Consider the following 22,200-nt stretch of genomic DNA (forward strand, 5'->3'; position numbering starts at 1 on the left):
TCTGCTAGCCCCATGATAACTGTGTCAGGGCACATGACTGCCAAGACTTATGTGAACATTTTGGCCGATCAAGTTCATCCCACGGTACAAACTTTGTTCCCCGATGGTGATGGTGTCTTCCAAGACGACAAAGCCCCTGTTCACACAGCTCACATTGTCCAGGACTGGTTTTCTGAGCACGAGGATGAGTTGTTCCATCTCCACCACAGTCACCAGACCTGAATATTATGGAACCTTTGTGGTCTACATTGGAACGGAAAGTGCGTTCTCGTTATCCACCGCCAACATCGTTATCTGAACTTGCCACCGTTTTGCAGGAAGAATGGTATAATATTCCCTTGGCAAACATACAGGAACTGTATTTATCCATTCCGAGAAGACTGCAAGCTGTTTTGGATGCCAACGGGTTTCCTACACCATATTAAGCAAAGAAACATGTTTTTTTAAAGGTGTTTCCACATTTTTGTCCAACCCCTGTAACTGACAAAGTAGTTATCCTAAATAATACTTCACAGTTAATTATGTTTAGATTTTTTAGTCATCTATAAAATCAAATTTAATTTTTACCGGGACGAAAAGTAAACCGTCTGGGACGTCTGGCAAGCCTACCCATAAGTATTGCGCAAATCCGACACACGCGTGAGTAAAACTGTCAGTTTTTTTGTAATAAACTATTGCAGTTTTACGTCATTAACTTTAATTTCTAGTTTTAAGACATAGAACAATGTGAAAATTTTAAATAAATAGCAGACGAAATGACAGCGTCACCCCCAAAGCAAGGAAAATGAACGCTTATATTATAAAAAGAATGAGTCGAAATATTTTCGTTTTTGTCTTCGTCTGTATTGTCTTACGTTTTATTTTGTTTTGTTTTGTTAGGACACAGCCCGGTCCACCTTGCAAAACAAAGTTCACCTTTTGACCCTATACGGGCTACGCCAATACAAAAATCACCACTTTTGTTTGTTATTAAATTATGTTACGAAGATCCAATCCTCAAGGGGGATTCTTAAGGGGACTCATACACCTTAAAACCCATAAGATCTTCGAATATGTGACTGTTGCAAAAATTGAGATAGCTTATTTATTTTAAAAGCAATTACTTCCAATTTTTTACAGCTGACTACATACATAGCTGCTTTTTGAAATAGTAATCAGAAAGTTTTGTGTTGCCACAAGTATTTTTATAATTTAATCCTTTCTGTGACAAAATTTTTCGTCATGTTTCCACCTTGCGCGAACAGTTTAAAACATTCTGTTGCGTAATTTAATTCCATATTTAATATATAGCTTTTATAACATTTGGAAACTACTGAGAACCAAAAATTCTAAGAATTTCATGTTAAATTTTTATTTTATTTGGAGCTGAGTTTATAAAATGTATTTTATTAAAAAAATTTGTAATGTTTTCGTGCATAAAATTTTTTATATTAAAATATTCATCATATTTTTAGTTCAGTTAGAAAATATTGCCCATATAAAGAATTCCATCCAATTTCAAGTATGTACCATTAGCCATTTTTAAAATATCATGCGCGGAAGGTGGAAAAACGACGAAAAATTTTGTCACAAAGCTGATTAAATTACAAAAATATTTGTGGCAACACAAACTTTCTGGTTACTAGTTTCCAAAGCAGCTATATTATGTAGTCAGCTGGAAAAGGTTGGAGGTTATTACTTTTTAAATAAATAAAAATTCTTGCAACACTCACATAATTCGAAGCTCATAAGGAGTTTAAGGTGTATGAGCCCCCTTAAAAAATAACGAATTTTAAAGACGAATCTCGGTTTAGATTTGAATGCCATCGCCAGTCAAGATGGGGAATGTAAATTCTACTCTCCTAGCTAAAAACCCAGTATGGAAATCAATTTTATGAAATATCAACTCGAAAACTGAATTCAGCAGTAGCATAGGTGGGTATATCCTGAAATTGCGTTTTGGACAATAATTTTTTTTTTCATCCTCTTACAACTCCCGTCGTATTTTGACCACTAATGTTCCCGATATGTGCTTCTATTACATCGTCCACTATTGCTTCCACGCCATTAAATTGACTGCCGCTACGTCGTCGGCCTCGAATTCCCATCAATGTCGCTACGTTTCGGAAATCCCTGCATTTTATTCCCTCTTTTTTTTTTCCCTCATTCTATCCCTTCTCCTTTTCTCGAAACTGCTCAATTCCGCAGCGATTTAAAAATAACGGGGAAAAGTACTAAAAGGGGGACACACTTTAAACCGGCACCTATAAATCAACGAACGCTTTTGAAAGTAAAATGTTTTAAATTACCTATGCAACAGAAAATGCCTCCAAACAGTTCATCATATTCTCCGCTCGCTCGTCATTCGCGACTATTTTTTTTTCGCCGTGTGCAGGGGGGGGGTCGTTCCGGCATAACATTCGCTGTGGTTAAAGCTTTTATCGCGGTCCTTGGCTCATATGTCACCACGATAAGTCAAACTGTCGCATACCGCTGGTGATTTATTTACTTTGAGGCGGCTATAGAATAGCGAGATAGTAATATATAAATAAAAATATATATATAAACTACATTTTTTTTTATCTCAACTTCCTTTATTTTTTGCTTCAAATGTCTGGCTTTCACGTTATTGATTCTACCTTCTGTCCAGAGAAAGATGTTTCTGTGATACGTTACTGCCAGCTGCGCCTTCATTATTTTGCTCGATGAATGAATATTTCCAGTTTGCGTTTCTGAATTTACGAAATAAAATGAGACACTGTTGGCGAAGACTGTTTTCCCCTTTTTTATTATCATTATTCTTACAGACATCGCCAAACTAGACGGCATTTACTTAGCCTTTAATTCGAAACGTATATTTTGCAATAGGTTATCATTTTGTGCTCTGAATGACTAGTCCTCGTTGATTATACTTAGCGAGATTTCATCGGTGCATAGCAAATTAAATGCTCATTGAGAATGAGGAATGAGAACCAATGCCTATGATTTCAAATTAAGGAGTGCCTATGACTTAAAACCATTTACCTCCTCATCAGAATTAAATCAAGTGAGCAGAAATAAGAAAATTGCATAAGTTAGTTTACTTGATGCAAGCTAGAGGGAGCCACATATGCTCAAGAAAGGTTAGGGATAGAGATAAAAATAAACAATTAATAAAATGAAATTTTAGTTTTTATAATCATTTTACAAAATTTTAAACCTTTTTGTAGTTTTATATTTTAAGATTTTTTTCGCAGTTTTTTATACACAATAAAAACACTAAAGCAAAAAGCGGATAGGAAAGATTTTACGATTTTACGATTAATAGGCTCATTGGCATGTGTCTCATATAGTAGTGCAAATATAGCAAGGTAATCACGAGAAAATATTCAAGGCAGAAGTAAATTCTGCGGGAAGATGCGATTTTTAAAATAACAGATTGATAATTATGTAAAAGGCCACTTTTCAGGTTGGTGTGAGCAAATTATAGCGAAGATGGATAATCCTTTGCCCCACGTATTTTAAAAAAATATTTTTTTACCCAGTTTTTTATCCAACTGTACAAAATATGTCACATATAAGGTAAATTTAGAGATTTTTTGACAAACAGTTTTCGAGCTAAAGTTTGGGACACTTAATGTCCAGGCCGTAGTTAATGATGGGATAAATATATCCCATACGTAGCGATTAAAAATACAATTTAAATAAAAAAAAAGATGTCTAAATTATAACTTTCAATTAAAACAACGAATACAAATTTAAAATATACAAACGATACATTAACCATTACATATAAAATACGTTACATTACTGCTCGGCATAACATACAGACTCGCTTTGCCCATGTGCACAACGATCCGTATTCGCTAGAGAAACATAAATTAAATCCCGAAAACTTTGTGTCCATGTAATTTGCGCACAACAAGCACAGCGGTGTCTTGATTTTCCAACTATTCGAGGATGATCCCCAACATTCAGGAGATTCTAAGTACTTTTTAACCCAGCAGTAATTTTTAAACTTTTTTTTTTTTTTTTTTTTAGTGGGACATATATTAGTAGTTGTTGTTACTAATCTCCATGTTTAGGAATATACTAGACGATGTCCACGAGTCCATTCACCTTCAGAAAATCGAAACCAAGCTTAGGAGACTTAGGTCCTCAAGAGAAAACTCCAGGTACTCAAGGATATGTGCCGGTGATGCCGGCGCATTTTCACATTTAGAACAAATTGGGTGCATCTTGAGACCTCTCTGAAAATTAGGTGTCCACCTTTCAAGTGCCTACTGAGGAATCGGGAAAGTCTTGTCTGAACACATCTATCGCAATCAATAGCAAGAGATCTTCCAGGACGATCAGCTTGATGCCAGGAATGATTCGGGGTAATGAGCTAAATTTGCCTGTCTGCAAATTTTCCTGCCTGACTGCCGTTAGTAGTCAAAGGGTTAATTCTGAAACTCATGTCTAAAATGTCAAATGAATTTGACTTAAATAATTTTGTTACAAAAAAAGAAACATTTGCAAATTTCAGTTTAAGGGGACTCGTACACCTTAAAACCCATAAGATCTTCGAATATGTGATTGTTGCAAGAATTGGGATAACTTATTTATTTTAAAAGCAATTCCTGCCTGACGGCCGTTAGTAGTCAAAGGGTTAATTCTGAAACTCATGTCTAAAATGTCAAATGAATTTGACTTAAATAATTTTGTTACAAAAAAACAAACATTTGCAAATTTCAGTTTAAGGGGACTCGTACACCTTAAAACCCATAAGATCTTCGAATATGTGATTGTTGCAAGAATTGGGATAAGTTATTTATTTTAAAAGCAATTTCTTCCAACTTTTTACAGCTGACTACATAATATAGCTGTTTTCTGAAATAGTAATCAGAAAGTTTGTGTTGCCACAAATATTTTTATAATTTAATCCGCTATGTGACAAAATCTTTCGTTATGTTTCCACCTTGCGCGCACAGTTTAAAACATTGTGTTGCATAATTTAATTCCATATTTAATCTATAGCTTTTATAACATGTGGAAACTACTGTAAACCTAAAATTCTAAAAATTTCATGTTAAATTTTTATTTTATTTTGAGTTGAGTTTATAAAATATATTATATTTAAAAAAAATCTAGAAAATAGAGCCCATATAAAGAATTCCATCCAATTTCAAGTACGTACCATTACCTATTTTTAAAATATCATGCGCGCAATTTGGAAACATGGCGAAATATTTTGTCACAAAGAGTATTAAATTACAAATATATTTGTGGCAACACAAACTTTCTGGTTACTAGTTTCCAAAGCAGCTATATTATGTAGGCAGCTGTTGAAGGTTGGAAGTAATTGCTTTTAAAATAAATAAAATATCTCAATTCTTGCAGCAGTCATGTTCGAAGATCATGTGGTGTTTAAGGTGTATGAGCCACCTTAAAGAGTGTAAAACAAGCATGTCAAATCAAAAGCTAGTACGAGGGAAAATAAACATGGTTTGGGATGCACGCCCTGGGGAAAAAAGTGTTAATTATTATAAAAAATTTATGGAAAATAGAAAAGAAATACGATGATACAGTTAATGTTTATTTCCTGACATTAGACACATCTTCTTCGCTACCAGCTTTCCTACTTCGGAGGATATCCAAACTGACCCAAGGTAAATGTTACCAATTCTCGATTTCTCGACTTATGTTTTTTATCTCGTAAATCATTCCTCGCACCAGTAAGTACCTCCAAAATGTAAATAATGTCATATGCAAATTTTGTGTGTGCTTTTAGCTAGTAAATACTTGTTAAATGCAGGTCCCCCAACTTCATTGAATTTTGCCTTCAAATTTAAGAGGAACTCGATTACCTCTGTTTGCATATGATTAGAAACTGATTCTATATTTATCCAGAACAATTGAAGAAAACAAAGAAAAATGGCTTTTTAAACATTTAAAATCTGCAAACCATGTTTTAGTTCATTTCTAAGGCTTAAAAATTTTCTACGTACTTTTTGATACGATTCAGTTTCGCCTAAACTTGATTTCTTCACGTTGTACGTCGGAAACTGGGTATATTTTTCTTCCCCATTTCCGATAGATTTAACTTGCATCACAATACCTTTTCTTAAAAACACATTTTCGCGATGATCTAATCTTTTCCTTGCAGTTCGAAATTTAAATCGATAAGGTGTTTTGTTGTATCACCCATCTAGAATAAATATTGCAGGCACATGGGATCAGAAAACAAACTTGTGTTTTGGATTTTGTTTATTAAAGACTGCCATTTTTTTTCGGGGAGGAGGGAAGTTCCGATATCGTGTAAGAATTTTGGAGCAGGATAGTGAATGGATAAATGATTCGTCATAAAATTTTAATTCCCTTTTGTCGCAGGTAATGCCACGAAATCGCAGGTTTTTACAGTCATTAATCGACATTAATCAATATTTACTGAACAAATGTTTAAAAAAATTTTAATTTATTTACTAAAAATCATGTTCTTTGCACTTAAACCATAAAATCAGTTCAATAGCAATGTCGCAACTTAATTTTAAAATGCTCATATCTTTAGTATTTCGATACACAGTTCCGCGCGCTGGAGATAAAAAGGTTTTTTCCCCGTAGAGTGTTGCCATTGCTCGCTTTTAAATCGTTGACTTTGTTAATCAAAAATTTGTTAAAGGTTTACAAAATAGGAAATCGGTAATAAAACAAATTTCAAATGTGGGCTTCGCAGTAGGATTACGCCATTCAAAATTAGATGGCTCTAGGTCCTGTTGTTTATCACAATGAGATAAACTTACATACATTTATGCAGATTCTTCATTATTTAATTTCTTCAAATATAATACAGGGCGATAGTATTTAATGGCAACGATTTGAAAAGTGATACGCCGTTTATAGGGCTCCTACGCAAAATCGCAAAACGAAAACAATAGTCCTTCAGGAACAAAGTTCCTTTTTACTAATAAAGGTAGTTTTAAACACGCCCTCATCAGGAGCAAAAAACGTGGAAGTAATTTTAAAATCTGAGACCTTTCGGATTTTTTTAGTCCAAAGGGATTTGAATCCCGAAGGACTATTAGTTTCTTTTTGGCATTTTGCGTCGGACTCATAAATGTCGGTTCACTTTTCAAACTGTTGCCACAAAATGTTAGAGTCCTGCATTATATTTGAAGAAATTAAATAATGAAAAATCTGCATAAATGTATGTATATTTCTCGTATTGTGATAAAACAATGGTACATAGAGTCATCGAATTTTGAATAACGTAATCCTCCAACGAATATGAGCATGTGGAAGACCAAATTTGAAATTTGAAATTTGTTTTATTATACCGATTTCCTATTTTTTAAAACTTTGACGAATTTTTGATTAACAAACTCAAGGATTTCAAAGCGAGCAATGGCAACGTTGTGCAGAAAAAACATTTTTATCTCCAGCGCGTGAGTCTCTGTATCGGAAATTCTAAAGATAGGCTCGTTTTAAAACTATTTTGCGATATTGCTGTTGCACTGGATCTTATGGTTTAAGTGCGAGGAACATGATATTTAATAAAGAAAGGTAACACACAAAATGTTAAAAAACGCCCCTTTGGACGTAATTTAAAATCTGAAACATTTCAGATTTTGTTTTTAATTTTTTTTTTTTTTTTTTTTAGTCCAAAGGGATTTCAGTCCCGAAGGACTATTGCTTTCGTTTTGGCATTTTGCGTCGGACTCATAAACGTCGGTTCACTTTTCAAACTGTTGCCACAAAATGTTAGAGTCCTGCATTATATTTGAAGAAATTAAATAATGAAAAATCTGCATAAATGATTGTCTATTTCAAGCATTGTGATAAAACAATGGTACATAGAGCCATCGAATTTTGAATGACGAAATCCTACTGCGAATATGGGCATCTGAAATCCCAAATTTGGAATTTGTTTTATTATAGATTTTATATTTTGTAAACTCCAGCGCGTGAGTCTCTGTATCGGAAATTCTAAAGATATGCTCGTTTAAAAATTATTTTGCGATATTGCTGTTGCACTGGATCTTATGGTTTAAGTGCGAGGAACATGATATTTAATAAAGAAAGGTAACACACAAAATGTTAAAAAACGCCCCTTTGGACGTAATTTAGAATCTGAAACTTTTCAGATTTTATTTATTTATTTTTTTTATTTTTACTTTTTTTTACTTATTTATTTATTAGTCTAAAATGATTGTCCCTGAAGGACTACTGTTTTTGTTTTGCAATTTTGTGTCGAAACACTGAATGTCCATTTCACTTTTCAAACTGTTGCCACAAAATATTAGTGCCCAGTATTATATTTGAAGAAATTAAATAATGAAGAATCTGAAAAAATGTATGTATATTTCTCGCAATGTAATAAAACAAAGATACCTAAAGCTATCGAATTTTGAATGACGTCATCCTACTGCGAATATGGGCATCTGGAAGCCCACATTTTAAATTTGGTTTTTGTTTTATGATCGATTTCCTATTTTGTAAACCTTTAAGGAATTCTTGATTAACAAACTCAACGATTTGAAAGTGAGCAATGGCAACACTCTACGGGGGTGGAAACCTTTTTATCTCCAGCGCACGGAACTGTGTATCGGAAATTCTAAATATATGTTCATTTTAAAATTATTTTGCGACATTGCTGTTGAACTGAATGTTATGGTTTAAGTGCAAAGAACTGGTATTTAATATAACAAAAGTAAAACACAAAACGTTAAAAAAAACGCCCCTTTGGGCGTAATTTAAAATCTGAAACCTTTTAGAATTTATTTATTTTTAAGTGATTTCTTATTACTTATCGAAGTTTCTTTTACTTGTGAATATTTAAGGTACAATAGAACCAATTTTCCTCAGCAGAAACGTTCTCTTAGATCAAAGCATGAACTAACGCCTCTTTCGCAAACGTATCAACCTGTTCATCCCTTCCTCTAAATGGGCACTCCCTCTTGAGGAATTTAGCTTGCAGAAGCATTAATTGCCGAGGGGTGCTTGGTTCTGTGATGGATAGGAAAACTAGGGAGAATTAAATTCTACCCGGTACACATCGTGGACCAGTATTAATCTGTCCGTCTATTTAATACCAATGACGGTAGCCAACATTCCTGGCGAGATTCACTGTGTCCAGAATGAGTTTTCTCATTTACCAGGAGAGGCCAGTTTAAACAGCCAGCTCTTGCCGTAGCCTCTTAATTTCAAAGGGGGTGCAGTTTGCGCGATGCAAAAGGGTGCTTATTTCTTCCCTCCCCTCCCTCCCCGTTACACGAAGGGAAAGCTGAAATTTGGTGTTTTATTGCCTTGCTAGTTGTGAAGGGGAAAGCTGAAATTGGATATGTACCGTGGTATAAAATTATGAGATGCGGCGCTGTAATTTCGAGAAAAATAGTTGATTCAGCTGCTCTGCTAACAAGATATATATCAGTCAAAAGCGGTTAATTCTTCGGAACTGAATGAAATCAAATATATCAGCATATTGTGAGCTATAACTATAAATCATTAGTTATAGAAGTATTATATCTGTCAGAATTTATAGCTAATAATTATTCCAATTTAAATAATAATTTGAAATGTTTAGATACTCTAAGCTCTTTTTAGTCATAGCTAAAGAATATAAGTAAAACATTGAACGAAATTTTAAATATTTATATTTTTAATAGTTTTTACGCAGGTGAAGCCTATTTTTACTTCCTTGTACGAAGTAAAAAGGAAGTATTGTAATCGCGAAAAGTTTCAGGCAGCATATTTCAACGAAAACATCCACTTTGACCGCTTTCGAATGCAATTTAACGATGTTTTTGCGTGATATCTGTACGTAAGGATACAATAAAAGACTCTTTTCCTTCAAAAAAATTATAAAACTGCTTTAAAATAAATTTTGAAGAGAATTTTTCGTGGCGTCTGTACGAACGTATGTACGTACCTGCGTACGTACGTATCTCGCATAACTCAAAAACGAGTAGTCTCAGAACGTTGAACTTTTGTATATAGGACTGCTATAACATGTAGATGTGCACCTCGTATTTTGGTTGCAGTCGGCCGCACCAAACGTATATAAATATATTTACACTCATGTCCATAAATTAAGGATAATTCGAAGTCCCGCGGAAATCGAACTCTAAAATAAATATATCACCTGTAAAATCACTACACACATCTTCAAGAATCATATGCAAATTTCAGGAAGTAACCAGATGACACCGATGGTACGTCACAATGACGAGAGTGTAAAAGAGAGATATATAAGGGATACTGGCAAAGAAGTAAAATTGTTCGCAAGCGCTTTATAAGCATTTCAAAGCAATAACCGAATAGTTATGACACAAAGGACGCATTTGGATGATTTTTTACGTGGTAGAATTATCGGCCGTCTGGAATGTGGGCGTACCCAACTGGAAGTATCAGACGAACTTGGAATTGCCCAGAGTGTCATCTCCAGGCTTTGGCAACGATTCCAAGATGATGGTAATGTGAGTAGACGTTACAGCACAGGTCGTCCCAGAGTTACAACGCCGAATGAGGACCGGTATTTGGCAGTTACTGCCAAAAGAAACAGGCGTAGCACAGCCTCAGACCTGTCTCGTCAGCTCTCTTCAGCCACTGGTACAACAATTTCAAGGCAGACCGTGTACAGACGCTTAGGGCAGATTGGTCTATATGCTCGTAGACCTGTCAGATGCGTTCCACTTACTGCAACTCACTGTCGCCTGCGGTTAGCCTGGAGTAGAGAGCATGCATTGTGGACAACGCAACAGCGGGCTTGTGTGATGTTTTCCGACAAGTCCAGGTTTAGTTTGCAGTCTGATTCTCGCCGGACTTTTATATGGAGAGCTCCAGGTACCGTATTTTGAATGCCGCAGTAAAAACAAATAATACGTTACGATGAAAAATAAGAAACATTTCTGTTTCCTTAAATAGAAATTGCCTTCGTGTATATTGTATTTCAGAGACATTAGGATTTTTTTTGGAAGCAGAACTCATGAAAAATGTGCAACGCCCTGGCCGGCAATCGAACCACGGACCTGTGGAATATGCGCCTACTGCGCAGACCACCACAGTACGAAGGCCTGCGAAGAAGCCGGGAAAAATACATTATATACTCCCTTTACAAAGGGTGACTGGGGTTTCAGGACACCCAGTCACCAGAATCAGCATCCACCACCCTTTTTTAGTTCGAGCACCAATGTAGAGACATTAGGTATTTTGGAATCAGGAGAGATGACAAATGAGCAACGCCTTCGCCGGGAATCGAACCACGGACGTCTGGAATACGCGCCTAGCGTGCAGACCACCACACCATGAAGGCATGCTAAGACGACGGAAGAAATACCTTATGGTATAATAAGCTACATAATATTTTGTGAAACAAGCTATTAAATATTTGTTTTGAATAAAGCTGCAACCTAAATTTAAGTCTTAAAATCCTGAATAAAAATTGCGGTTTGATTTCGAAATAACAAGGTGTTACAGAAGTTTTATAATAGCTTACTGAATGTTTTTATCTTTTCATGCGCAATTAGGTAAAAATAAAGATAATAATTTAGCATATTTACTCATTATTGTGGTGAAGTATTATTTGAAAATGAACAAAATTCGCTCGAGTGGTCTGCAATGTAGATATACATTTTAACACCATTTCGCTGGCCCACATTAAAAATGTGTTTGTAAGATATTTTTCCTCCAATTCAACTATTATGGAAAACTATACCAAATCATACAGTAGTGCGTGTATCTATTTAGTTTGTTTACATGTTTGTTTTTATAGTTACATCCTAGTATCCTAGTATTTTAAAGATGCTTTGTTAAAATAAGTGTGTCAAATGGAGAACTGAAAAGATATACTAAAACGACATTTATTAAAAAGCTCTGTCAAAATAGGTATTATAATCCTCAGACATTTATGCGTTTTTATTAAATTTCTACTTAAAATGTTTATAAAATTCATCAAAAGTATATTTCATTATCAAAACATTTCATTTCGTATGTTTCAACGAAAATTTAATATACTTACCAAAAAGGAAATAAGCAATACTCTAGATAAAGCATTAGTTGAAGACATTTTTTAAAAGTTTCCAAGGGTAAACGAAATTTTAAAAAAAATGAAAGCTGACATACTCCAGCCTCGTGGAATATTTGACGCCACTTTTAGAAGAATTGCAAGATGACTAGGAAACTGGAGCTCGCCATTATTTGAAACCCTCTCTGTCTCTTTCTCCGCAAAACGTCTTTTAAACTGCCGAAAAATGCAACTTCTTGCTCTAAACTATTTCATACAAATGTCACTCAAAATAGGTCCAGAAAAGTGACATATGATTCTCTGAAATCTGAAACGATATCCAATAGAAACGTCAGTATTCTGTCTCTTTCTTTTTTGTTCGTGTCCAATTGAGATTTTCCAACAAATGTCGGTCATTGTGGACATACGAGCTTTTACCAGAAAATTGAAAGAAAAACTTCTGATCGCATTCTCTTCCTGTCTGACTTCATCTGATAACATTTCGAAAAGATCACGTGATTCGATTTCTGCATTCATACATCTCGATATATCTGTTCTTCCTCTAGTGATTGGCTATAATAGTGGTCTAAGGCCTTTCTAAAATATGTATTTTACTGCTTAATCACGTGAACTTCTGAGCAGAAAACATTCTAGAAATTTATTCCTGCTCTGTATTTCCTAAAAAGGACAGTTTCTTGGCGTTTCATCGTCGAGATGGATGATAATAAAATCGTTGCTAATGATGGCATTTCTTGGACAGACTGTCGTACAATTTTTTTCTCGTGGGGAATAATTTCTCTTTGCTGAGTATATTACTTCATGTCTTCTTTTCCTTTAAACAACCTTTAAATAAATTAACTAAATTCTCAAATTTTGTGAATGACGTTGTTTTAGGAAACGGAACATTTCTATTATACACTAATTACAGTACACGGGTACCTATATTATTGTTTTTCTTTCTAGGCCAAGTAAGTAATTTTAAGCTTTTTATTAGCTTGTTTTAAGTTAAAAATAAAAATTTTAAGTTAAATTTTAAGTTAAAAACGTAAAATAACGTAAAATAGTAATTTTACGTTAAAAATAAAAAAAAGTGTGTTTTTTATTTTTAAGTTAAAATTAAGATTGAATTCTGCTAATAATTAATACTTTATGTCAATACAAATATAATTTCCTATATTCTTTCGGCTTATAAAAATACATTTATTAGTTTTTTAACGTCTGCTTTTCATAATTTTTATAAAATATTATTTGTTTTCATTTTTAAGGGCAATGTATGTTAAAAAATAATTTATCGACATCGATATTATAGTGATAGGAGAATTCCATTAGTGTATATTCGTCAGGCAGTTTTTCCTAACCATTTGTTATATTGAAGTTAAAGTTAGACATTAGTTATTAATAGTATCATTTTTAATATCGTGATGCTCATTATGGTTATCTCCTAACGGTGAAGGACCATCTTCAAGAAAGATTGTGTGAGGGGAATGAAGCTATGTTTACATTGCATGTGACATGAAACCTTAAAAATTGGAAACCATTTCGTTCATTCTCTGAAAACGAAACTAGGTTTGGCTGTTTTATATAGCTGGTCACCATTCGGCACTGTTTTGACATAAGCGAAGATTCTGTATATGTGTTTTATTATGAAGTTTCATAATTTCTTTAAAATTTGTAGACATATTAGGTAACTTTTGAAAGCAGAAGAGATGAAAAATTAGCAACAGGAATCGAACCACGGACGGCTCAGTGTGCTGATCACTACACCACGAAGAACGCTAAGAAGGCGGGAGAAATACCTTACATACTCCCTCTTTTTAAAGGGTGACTTGGGTTTTTAGGGGACCCAATCGCCAAATCCTGGGTGAGGAGAATCATTATCCAACACCCTTTTTAGTTCGGGCGCCACTGTAGAGACATTAGGTAATTTTTGGAAGTCGAAGAAATGAAAAATTAGCAACGCCTTTGCCGTGAATCGAAACACAAACCTCTGAAATACCGGCTCAAAGTGCTGAACACTACACCACGAAGGCACGTTAGGAAGGCGGAAGAAATGCCTTACAAATTATTTATACATGTGTTAAATACATGAATATTAATTTTAAAAACAAGTAATTACTTATGAAGAAACTGCGATTTAATTAATGCTATTTCAAAACTGCCATTTCAAGTTTGGTTTATGTGATTACGGGAAAGGTATCTGCTTAAGGTGAGAGATGCCTTCGTGGAGGACGTTGTAAGGGAAACTGGCTCGTATATACATTCCACATGGAGAAAACCACGAAAACATCCATGCAGGTAGCCCGTTCATTGGATTCGAAACTCGGACCGAACTACCAGTGTTCAGCGGCTTTACCGCTCGGCCAATGGCGGGCTAGTCATTTCACGATGTGGAAACCCTCGAATTTAGGATCGAAGCGTGTGTCATCATCACCACACAAAGGGAACTAGGGGATTTTAACAAATTTGAGGACTGGATATTTTTTAGTAGCAGTCGTTATTATGATCATGAGGAACGTTCTCGCGGGGGGGGGGGGTTAATACGCTTTAAGTTGCTGTTCTAAAAAACGGATTGGAGCTCGTTACGTACAGTTTTTACTTCCTTGTGCGAAGTAAAAAGGAAGTATTGTAATAGCGAAACTTTTCAGGCACCATATTTCAACAAAAATATCCATTTTGACTGCTATCGAATGCAATTTAACGATATTTTTGCGTGACATCTGTACGTAAGAACAGAATAAAAGACTCTTTTTTCCCCAAAAAAATTATAAAACTGATTTAAAATGAATTCTGAAGAGAACATTTCGTGGCGTCTGTACGCACGTACGTATCTCGGATAACTCAAAAATGAGTAGCCTCAGAACGTTGAGATTTTGTATATAGGACTGCTATAACATGTAGATGTGCACCTCGTATTTTAGTTGCAATCGGCCGCACCAAACGTGTATATTATATATATATACACTCTGTTAATCGGCTCAGTGAGCTTAGTTTCTTTACTCTTAGATGTCTGTAAGGTGTGCTTTTTTCGCTTTAAAAATGATTAAATTATTTAAATTATATTGTTCTTATCTTCCGGTTAAGGTTTTTATGCCTTTAGTAAATCTCCATGCAATATTTGTGGAGTTATCAACAATTTAAAAGTTGTTTAAGTGCAGCTAAGCCTAATGAAGTTTGCGACGGCGGATATGTTTGTTTACATTTTAAATTTGGCAAAATAGCGAATTTGTTGCCAATCTAGAGAAACTAAGCTTCCCAACAACTAAGATAACGCCTTCATTTATTATTGCGAATTAAATCATGCTTAATCCATTCTGCAATTTATTCCAGGAAATAAGTATTTAAGATTTACTTCGTAATTTTTAATGTAGACATTTTGAGTTTTTATGTATTTTTGCCTTTTTGGGAAGTGAGAACTGAATTAATCGAATGAGAAATACTGAATCGTTTGTAAAAAAACGTTTTTTCTGCTTAATTTCTTTTATATATCGTTTTAGATTTATTATACAATAGTATTTGAGTGGAACATGCGGCAACGATTAGATAATTCTTCAAATAATATAAATTTATATGCATTCTGATTTATAATATGAACGAAATGTAACGCTTTTAAGTTAAGCTAGCGCCAGAGTGTCACTGTGGTAAACAAATATAGTGAATTTTAAGAGTGCATTTATTCTATTGTGGTTTATGCGCTATCGACGAAGTAGATTTAATTCAATCCAATAAGTTTAAATGAAATGCAAGAAAAAAATGCGTGTAATTTAATATTCCGTGCAAGGAAGTCATGTGGTGTACATATCACATTTTTTAATTTTCTTTTCATTGAGCGAATATTCATTGACGATTGAATTGCTCACTGTTGAAAATAGTAATGCAAGCGAAATATTTCTTATTTACGAAATTCGGGCTAAACAAAGAAACCTACTTATTCGCAATTCCTCTCAATTCTACTTTCTAATAAACATATTTTTTATTAAATATTTTATCAAGTTGAGTCGAGCTAACTCCTGTTGCCAAAAAGAAACGCAAAGGAATAAAAACGTGTGCATGTACTATTTATGAAAGCTTCCAAAGCCAAAGATGCATTCTCTTTGTCCTGTCTGGCCTATGGACCGAGAGCAGTAAGAAATATTTCTCTCCTTATGAATTATTTATCATACGATGATGGCGATGATTAAGACCGTATAATTCGGAGCATAATATGCATCTGTGAAGTATATATCAAAGTCTGATTTTCGGAAAAGAATACTTTTCTTAGACAAGCAACTACATTTATGTTGATAAATTATGCTCTATTTCTCTATTTTCAGTGATGATTCTCAAGGCGTAGTATGCTAAAATATCTGTTAGCTTAACTGATTTATTTATTTTCTATTTATTATACTTTATTAATAGAAATAGAATATAATTAATAACAAATATACTTACAGAAAACAATATAACTTAATAACATGATCGGGATTAAGTGATAAAAGTTGATTTCTTTCTGCGTGTTGTAGTTTAGTTATTAAAAGTTGTATTTTCGTTCGGTTACAACGAAATGCAAGTATTTTTGTACGCTAATCTCTGAAATTAAATTATTATCATACTTGTTCTGAAAGCGATTCAATTACTTGTTCTGAAAGCGATTACATTTTGCATATTAATAGCTCAAAATCATCAAACTCAAAATGGGATGTGATGTGATGTATTTAATTATGGCAAAGCACACTAGGGCTATCTGCCTAAGGAAAGGTATGCCTTCGTGGAGGACTTTCTAAGGGAAACTGGCTCGTATACTTGTTACACATGAGGAAAACACCCATGCAGCCAGCCCGTTCGAGGGATTCGAACCTCTGACCGAACTACCAGTGCTCAGCGACTTTACCGCTCGGCCGCTGATGGGCCCAAACTCAAAATGTTATATTTAACGCGAGTTCAAAATGTGCAAATTATACATCCAATTTGCTAAACGAACGTTCCTCGTTTTAATGATTATCTTTTACGCTATAAGATTTGCAGCTTGAGAAACATATGTGAGATTTTTGAGTGTAAAAGTACGAAACACTTTATCTTCCGAACATAAAAAGCTGTGCTTGAAAAGACACATCATTCAAGCTGTATTAATAACATACAGTAAGATTAAGTGGCCTTGAACTCAGGCTTTCCATGTGAAATATAAAGAAATCATTTATATATGTGAGCAGCATGATTATTGTACTCTCTACTTCCAGTGATTGTCACTGAGGAGAAGATGAATGAAACTGCAAAACCCACTAGAAATTTTAATCTGCATATGTAAAAAAGAATGATATGATTTCCTTGTACGGCTATTAACTTATACGCATTTTTACTGCATTTCGTTTAAACACATTTCTTCGAATTTGGTTAAAGATATATTTTTCATTCAATTAATTCAGTTCACACTTTGCAGAGAGACAAAAATACATAAAGTCTTAAAATATCTTTATTAAAAATTGAAAAAATATAGAAAACATAAGTTTTTACGATTAAAACTAAAGTTTCTACACAAAAACAAGCAATTCGGCCATCGGGCTAGAAGGCAGATTTTTCGGTGTACAAAACTGAAAGTTTACTTTTAGTACCACTCTGCAAAAATACATCGAAGGTGCAAAACTGACTTAATTGACTATTCTGCTAAGTTTCAAATGTAAACAAATATGGCTATTAAGTTAGGCTCAGCCGCACTTGAACATCTATCAAATTATTAATAATTCTAAAACTAATTACATGCAGATTAATTAAAGGCATAAAACTTAACCAGAATATAAGAAGAACGTAATGCAATCATTTTTAAAGCAAAAAAATGCTTTATTTACCAACATTTAAGAATAAAAAAACTGAGAGTGGGTATATATATATATAATAATTTGTTTTATTAATTTTCATAGTAAAACTTAGCATTTTTATTTTTCATGATTTAAATTCAAGTTCCTTTAAATATTATTTTCGGAATTAAATTTCATACTTCTTCTGGGTTACTTCATTTAGATAGTACATTCTACTGACTTTATATTAGGAGATAATAATATAATCATTATTACTTCAGTAAATGGTTTTTGGTTTGGTTTTATAAGATTACGGCAAAGAACCCGAGGGCTATCTTCCTTAAGGAAGGGATGCCTTCGTGGAGGACTTTCTAAGGGAAACTGGCTCGTATACACATTACACATGGGGAAAACCACGAAAACCACATTGCAGCCAGCCCGTTCGCGGGATTCGAACCTCGAACCGAACTACTAGTGTTCAGCGACGTTACCGCTCGACCGCTGGTGAACCACTTCAGTAAATGATATATAAATATAGTATATATTTATATACTTTTGGTATGCTCGATTGCAACCTAAAAGGGAGATGCACAACTACACGTTATAAAAATTCTATATACACAAAACCAACGTTCTGAGGCTTCTCGTTTTTGAGTTATGCTAGATAAATACATAACATAGACGTCACGAAAAAATCTCTTCTAAAGGCAATTTAAATCCATTTTGCAATCGGTTTTGGGAAAACGAGTCCTTTATTCTGTCCTTACGTATAGATGTCACGCAAAAACATCATTAAATTACATTCGATGGCGGTCAAAATGGATATTTGCGTTGAAATATGATACTCGATTACAATATTTCCGCTGCTTCGTACAAGGACGTTAAAACCTCTGGAAAACTCGCTTGCTTAAGTAGTAATTAATAAGCTATAAATTCACATAAGTCTTTATTCAAGATCAAGATTACAATCTTATTAAAACTATTAATCCATGCTTCGTTTACTATAAAATAATTACTAAATTAACCAGATTGAGTTATGCGAGTATGGATGTTCTGCTGACACCACTTCAAGAAACAGCTTGAATCGTAAACAAATTAAAAAATGAAATATAAATATTTGAAGAATTACGATCACAGTGCGTTCTCTTAAGCAGTCTGTAAATGAAGTGTTTAATTTCGCTGCGAAATGAAATGTTAATGCAACAGAACACTCCCGCAGCTCTGCAAAGGACTGTTCGTTTGCAGTGTATCAGATAAGCACATCTTTACCTTGTTTCATATGAATTTCAAATCGAAGCGAAATGATAAATTCCAGTATTGTACTTTTTATTAGTCCAAAGAGGCTTTGTCCCTAAAGGACTTTTGTTTTCGTTTTTTGATTTTGCGTTGGTTCACTATAAATGACCGTTTCACTTTTCAAACTGTTGCCACCAAATGTTACAGTACCGCATTATATTTGAAGAAATTAAATAATGAAAAATCTGCATAAATGTATGTATATTCTCGCATTGTGATAAAACAACGGTACATAGAGCCATCGAATTTTGAATGAAGTAATCCTATTGCGAATACGGGCATGCGGAAGCCCAAATATAGAATTTGCAATTTGTTTTATGATCGATTTGCTATTTTGTAAATCATTAACGAGTTTTTGATAAACAAACTCAAGGATTTCAAAGTGAGAAATGGCAAATTTGTACAGAAAAAAAAACCTTTTTATCTCCAGCGCGCAAGACTGCGTATCGGAAATTCTAAAGATACGCTCAATTTAAAATTATTTTGCGATATTGCTCTTGAATTGAATTTTATGGTTTAAGGAGGCTCATACACCTTAGACCCCTTAACACCCTTCGAATATGTGACTGTTGCAACAATTGGGATATTTTATTTATTTTAAAATCATTTACTTCCAACTTTTTACAGCTGACTACATAATATAGCTACTTTTTGAAATAGTGATCAGAAAATTTGTGTTGCCACAAATATTTTTGTAATTTAATCCGCTTTGTGACAAAATGTTTCGTCACGTTTCCACCTTGCGCGCACGATATTTTAAAAATGGCTAATGGTACATACTTGAAATTTGATGGAATTCTTTATATCAGCCCTATCTTTTAACTGAACCTAAAATCTGATGATTATTTTAATATTAAAAAAATTATGGACGAAAACATTATATGTTTTTTTAATAAAATACATTTTATAAACTCGACTCCAAACAAAATGAAAATTTAACATGCAATTCTTAGAATTTTTTGGTTCACAGTAGTTTCCAAATATTAGAAAAGCTATATATTAAATATGGAATTAAACTATGCAACAGAATGTTCTAAATTGTGCGCGCAAGGCGGAAACATGACGAAAACGTTTGTCAAAAAGCGGATTAAATTATAAAAATATTTTTGGCAACACAAACTTTCTGATCATTATTTCAGAAAACGGCTATATTACGTAGTCATCTGTAAAAAGTTGGAAGTAATTGCTTTTAAAATAAATAAGTTATCCCAGTTCTTGCAACAGTCACATATTCGAAAATCTTATGAGTCTTAAGGTTTACGAGTCCCCTTAAGTGCAAAGAACGGGATATTTAATAAATAAATGCAACAGACAAAACGTTAAAGAAACGCCCCTTTGGACGTAATTTAAAATTTGAAACCTTTCAGGTTTTTATATATTTATATTTTTTTAATTAGCAGAAATTTGACTCAAAGTTCATATTATTCCGATTAATAGGCGCACCAACTTATAAACATTTATACGTCTTTTGGATTCATGAAATTTTTTTCTAAAATTATCCGATTTTATGTGAGTCAGCATTGGTGATTCATAATCGAACATTATTTAATTTTAAAACCGGCTGGAGGAGTCTATAATTAGAAACAAGGAAACAGAATGTAGTTTCCTTGTTCTAATACAGTACAAAATGACGCACACCACTTTCGCCTAAAACAGACATAATATGTATACACGCTATAAAAGAAGAATCCAATTCGACGTCAACAATGGATTTTGGGCTTGTCTTTACGTTTCATCCTCGGAGGAGAGACGAGTTTTATACGGTTTCCGCAAGACATACGCTGGGAAATGGAAAAAAGAGAACACACACATAAAGATTTTCTTTCTTTTCCGTTCTTTTCGTTTCATTTGGGGTTTTGTAGTAGAATATAAAAAGGCTCATAAACTTTTCGAAATGTTTGTCTGTCCTGAAGGTAGTTGAGATTAAACGATTAAAGTATTTTTCTATTTCTGGCTTTATGCGAGTTTTTCCCTCTACCCTGAAGTTATTTTCTTTCAATTTGGTTAGTTTTGCAAACTTAAATGTAATTTCGGAACGAATATCATAACAAAAGGCTGAAAAAATGACGAAGTTAAGCCCTTAAGTAAAAGCGACATTCAGACGTAAATTGAAACATTATTTCCAAGATTATTATTTCCAAGAACCAAATAAATTCCGTACCTCAACAAAAGGAATACAATTATTGGAAACTGAGCTTATATTTAAATTAAGGTTACAATTTAGAAAACTCTTTTTCAAAGACGAATAACTCTGAAATGGGGCGTCTTTCTTCGATAGCGATCTAAGCGAACAAGATTACACTGAAGTGACGCAGAAGATGATGATTTTGCCACCGGCAGGAACAATTAATCTTTTGCTGTCTCGAATCTTTTGCTATAGGTTTTTTATTTACGAATAACCTGAATTCATTTAATCTCTACCGTGAAAGGCGAAACGAGTCTTTCGTTTTCCAATTAAAGTAAAAGCTTAAACTTAAACCAATTCGTGAACTGCAAATATTAAAATATTATGCATAAATTTATGAAATGGAATTATTTTTTATCAAACTGCATCAAGGCATCTACATATTACATTTCAAAATAATTTCTAGGAATACATTTTCTAAAAATTATGGAAAAAAGTAAATAATTTATTCTTATTAAATTGGATGGCTCTAGATATCGTTGTTTTATCACAATGCGAGAAACATACATACATTTAAGCAGATTTTTCATTATTTAATTTCTTCAAATATAATACAGGGCGATAATATTAGGTGGCAACAGATTGAAAAGTGGAACTGACATTCAGAGTGATTCGACGCAAAATCGCAAAACGAAAACAATACTCCGTCAGGGAAAAAGCCCCTTTCGACTAAAAAGTATTAGATGTGGTAAGATCACAACTGAATGAAGATATGAAAAATTAAGGGGGCTCATACACCTTTAACCCCTCATGATCTTCGAATACGTGATTGTTGCAAGAATTGGGATATTTTATTTATTTTTAAAGCAATTACTTCCAACATTTTACAGCTGATTACATAATAGAGCTTCTTTGGAAACTAGAAACCAAAATGTTTGTGTTGCCACAAATAGTTTTGTAATTTAATCCAACAATTACTTCCAACATTTTACAGCTGATTACATAATAGAGCTTCTTTGGAAACTAGAAACCAAAATGTTTGTGTTGCCACAAATAGTTTTGTAATTTAATCC

Source organism: Stegodyphus dumicola, chromosome 12, assembly GCF_044657685.1.
Source record: "Stegodyphus dumicola isolate Sdum_Otavi_A_Nest chromosome 12, ASM4465768v1".
In the NCBI taxonomy this organism is placed as follows: Eukaryota; Metazoa; Arthropoda; class Arachnida; order Araneae; family Eresidae; genus Stegodyphus; species Stegodyphus dumicola.